General features: G+C 35.0%; 1 long non-coding RNA gene across 1 annotated transcript; it reads right to left on the bottom strand.

Moving 5' to 3' along the window:
- Positions 1-609: 609 nt before the first annotated feature.
- Positions 610-2,901, bottom strand: LOC133856908 (uncharacterized). The gene is made up of 3 exons (XR_009898253.1): positions 2,734-2,901; positions 2,454-2,561; positions 610-931 (listed from the first exon to the last, which is right to left on the bottom strand). It is a non-coding gene; the product is annotated as an uncharacterized LOC133856908 (long non-coding RNA).
- Positions 2,902-4,772: the final 1,871 nt, after the last annotated feature.

Genomic DNA, 4,772 nt, shown 5'->3' with positions numbered 1-4,772 from the left:
TTCCTATCTTATACAATGCATCCAAATGATGACAGTTATATCCACAAACAAGCATGCTCGTTCTTTTACTTTAACTCTTTACTACTCAAAGCCACATCTCTACTAATCACATTATTAGTGCCACATGTTACCATTAATTACTGAACAATATCTCTTTTACTGGAGCCATACCTCCTTTAAGGACTGTGAACCATGTGCTCGCCAATCTACTATGGGGCCTTGTGCCCGCCAGCTTTGTTATTATTATTATTCCTTTAACCTTTAGTTTATCCGTCTGTCTTATCAGTTTATTGATGGCTTGGTACCTAAACTTTTGGTTTACCCGCTGGTTAGTCAATTGCTTGACGCCTTGATATTAAACCTCAGTTCATCCGTTGGTCTACTCAATCCACTGACGCTTTGGTACCTCCAGTCATCTTACTAACCCATTCATAACTCATAATGTGACGACCCTTTTTTATTTATTTATTTTTTATTTTTTTTTATACAAACATAAACGAGTCATCGCAGTGGCACGACTACGTGTCGCTCAACCAACATATGGCACATGTCCCATAACATGCACCTGATAATCAGAGTATAACATATATCTAACTATGCAGCGGAAATCATAAACTCGAATAGCGGAAATTACAATTTACACATCTATCACAAATAAATTACAACAAGAGTCATTTAACATCTATCTGCTTGAGTCTTATTAACACAATATTTACATAACAATAATGGCTTAACAAAGAATAAGTGACACAAGCGTCACAAGCCATACCAGACCTAAAAAAATAGTGGACAACCCGTGGTCCGACAATTACAACCGTCGCGGCGAGCTTCAGTCATAATATCCCAAGTACACTGCTACCAACCCATCAACTATACCGAAGTACCTGCAGTCAAAGGAACATCATCTACACGGTTGTGGTAGTATCCACATCTGCATAGGTGAAAGAATGAGTTCACCGCCTTAGCATGAAACATACTAAGACCTCAGTGGTATAAGACTAACTGAGTTTTCACAAAGAACCAACCTTTATTTTATTGTTAGTCGTGCGAGCACTATATTAGCCACAATTTACCAATAGTTAATGCAACAAACACCGACTATTCATAAAACATTTAAAACATACTATATAGTTGTCAATATATGTAGAAGTTCCAGTCATCCCTCCTTGGAAGTTTCTACATTTAGTCCCCTCTATAATAATACTTTTCATCGGTCGCTCAGACATATGTGCACACGATCACTCCATCACAGATATCACGTATACACATAGGTCTTAAGCAAGGAACATGGCATCTTACTCTTCCATACTAGGATAACATCCTTCAACAAAACACTCGTAACACTATCTCTAATCGTATTACAGCTTCATGCTTTGAACGTCAGTAGATCATGAGAGCACTAGAGTTAAACTCAATCATGCTAACACGTCTTTCCTGAAGAACAAGAACAGTCAACCTTCTTACTCATAAACATGCCATTACTCGCACCTGGGTAGTCATGTATCCATGTACTTTCAAGTTCAACGTATGATCTTAACACATGCAACCATCTGATAGAAATATACATAAGATCTTTTTCATGAAGACTCTTATGCATACCAATACGTCTAGTAAAACTACTCATAGCATAAAAACTTCACTCATAAAACAATGCTATATATGATATGCATGAAATGGGGCTAATAATGCTGCTGATATTGATATGCTGCTGATACTGTTATGCTGCTGATATTGATATGCTGCTGATACTATTATGCTGCTGATACTGTTATGCTATTGGTACTGATATGCTACTGATACTGTTATGCTGCTGATACTGTTATGCTGCTGATACTGATACTGCTGGTATGTATGCTCTATACTACATGCTTAATGTTCTGTGCTTGACCAGTACATATTTCACTACTGTATCATGCTGAAATCATGCAGTTGCTAAATCACGTCCTCTTAAAACTAAACATATCCAACATTTTATCTAACACTTTGAAATCATTCAAAACTTAGTTTCTTCATAAAACTTGAACAGTTTCAACATGACATGTTCTCAAACTCAAAACATAGTTTCATAAAACATAAACAGTTTCAACATGACATATCCTCAACAATTTGCACAATTTAAATCCTAACCGCAGAACATAACACTTTAAATCAATTCAATACTTTTCACTCTTGCACTATTTCTTAAACATCATTGATATAGTTTAAACATAATCGAAGCTAATCAAATCATAATCGATTAAACCAACCAAAATAACAATCCCTCAAATTTAGGGTTTATGCCCATGCTTCAACAATTAACAAAATTGGAGTCTTAATCCCTTAATTCAACAACCCAGGGCTATAATAATGTATAGGAATTCACTATATGTAAAAGCCCCAAGCTAATTTTAGGGATTTAGTCTAACACCCAAAAATTGACCTAACTTAGACAAAATTAGGGATTACGAATTTACCTTAGAATAATCGGTATATTAAACCCCTTTGAAGTTGATAATCACTACTTTAGTCTTGTAGATGATGGAACTTTCACTTGGAAGCAAGACCCATGATCCAAGCTCAAGCTTCACGTGAATGGGGAAAGAAAAGTGAGAAATTCCAGAATTTAAATGCACTAAATCAGCCTCTATAATCACTCATACGTGCTGCTTTAGCTAATTTAAGGTGTGTAATTCATTGCTCAAACCTTAACCCGTGTGAAAGAGAATGATAGAGCAAGAGGATTTGAGAAATTACCTATTGTTTTCAGCCCATGAAACCGTTACTCTTTGTCCTTCACAGGAGCTCAGCCCATTCCCATGCTAATCCGAGCTTGTGTGAAGAAGAGATGAGAGTTGAGAGGGAGAAGAGCTCACGGGTTGGTGGAGAGGAAGAGAAACTGAGTGCTGCTGCGTTTTTAGGGAGAAGAGGACTGAAAATCTGATTTTGAGAGAGGGGGTGTCATGAGCCACATAGAGAGGATAAGGGTTATGCATAAATTCTGAAAATGCCCCCCACTTTAAGTGATTTTTGAGGGTATTAGTGAAAATTCCTAATTTGGGCCTTAAAAACATCATTCTTATTCTCTTTTCTTGGGCTATCCTTTAAAAGCCCATAGGATAAAATATGTAATATCCGAAAAATCTATAACACCATGTGCATGGGCTTAGAATTAAATCATTACTAATGAAAACCATTTTTGTATAAATGCATATTTTTCTAAGTAAAATCGATCGATCTAATTTATAAGAACTAAAACTCGATCGATCGAATTAATTAGTGTTTTTAAATGAATAAAATCGATCGATCGACTTTTACAGTGTAGATATTTGCCTCGAACTCGATAGATCGACTTTGGCAGCACGTGCAGATTTCGTAAAAATGCGAAAATTGATTTTTTACCTAATAATTTGAGACCCACACATTGTACTTGATGCCATATGATCATACCCATATTTAGTTAGCCTAGTTAGTCTATTTTGGTTGAAACCCAACTAGATTTCCTTGGATATCATGTAATTATAGACTAAGATATGAAATAGTCACCTATGAGATTTGGGCTATGAATTTGAGGTATTGGCTAGCTCAAATCCGGTCATTGAGGTGTTGATTTGTTAGTTTGATCTCAACCCTTCAAGAGTACTATATATAGGATGCATGGGGAGTTGATTTTCATGAGGAAACCAAATTTTAGCCTAAACTCTCTCTTGTTCTAGTGCTGTAGAAATAGCACGAAAATCCTCTCATATCACCTTGCTTTCCAGCACCTAGCAAGCCAAATTTAAGCTCCAAACCACCCTCATTCTCCCACAAAATCAGTAGTGAAATGTGAGTAGAAACCACCCTTGATTTGAGACTAAGAAACCAAGCTTTACAAGTGGAATTCTCTTGGACAGCAACTTTACTCCTCTCTTTAAGTCATTAGAAAAACTTTGGGTGAGTATTTTCTCCCTTAAACTTACCAAAGATTAAGTAGTCCTATTGTTATTTTAAGATTATGATTTGCCCTTACTTTGATTTTGTATATTAAGAAGTTTGCTAACTTATATCTCTTAAGTTTATGATTTGCTCTACTTTAATCACGTTTATATTGAGAAGCTTGCTAGTTTATATCATGAATATGTGAACATAGATTTCGTGTTGTGAGACTGTAATAAATGTATTCACTCATGATGTGCATAGTGTAGTTCTTGATCATGATTTAACCTTCTAAAGAGAAAAATGAATGGAGAGTGTTTATGTCTTAGTATATAAGTGTGTGTTGAGGCTTTGATATGTGATATATATAAATAGTAAGAAAAGGGGGTGTAACTTTGTAGGAATATATGTGTGTTTGGATTTACTAACTTATACTAGAGAAGAGATGAATTTGTATTTAATGAAAGGTGATCAATGGGTAAGTGAATGTTTACAAAGAAAGGAATGTGTTTCCAAGTATTTATGTGTGTGTTATAAGGATGTGTGAATTAAAGGAAGGCAAATTCACATGTGTGCTTGATTAGATGACATTTGTATTCTTGTTTTAAGGTATGTTATGTGTTAAATGATGTCCTAAAGAATGGATAATTCTAGTAGTACTAATATAAGAGTTGGTAAGTAAGCACTAAAATAAATAAATAGATATGAGATCATGTTTAAATCTGTGGCCATTGCAATTTCTAGGAAGAGATATGGTAATAATAATGATTTTATAAAATGCTTTATTAATCCGTTATTATCACATGATGATTATTATGCAGTTGTAAAGGAAAATATTTGGAGCAGAAACTAGTAAATATCTCTATACTTACTGAGGA

The sequence above is a fragment of the Alnus glutinosa genome, chromosome 14 (genome assembly GCF_958979055.1).
Source record: "Alnus glutinosa chromosome 14, dhAlnGlut1.1, whole genome shotgun sequence".
NCBI classification, from domain to species: domain Eukaryota; kingdom Viridiplantae; phylum Streptophyta; class Magnoliopsida; order Fagales; family Betulaceae; genus Alnus; species Alnus glutinosa.
The sequence above is the reverse complement of the archived record's forward strand: the minus strand, read 5'-3'. Positions and strand labels throughout refer to the sequence as shown.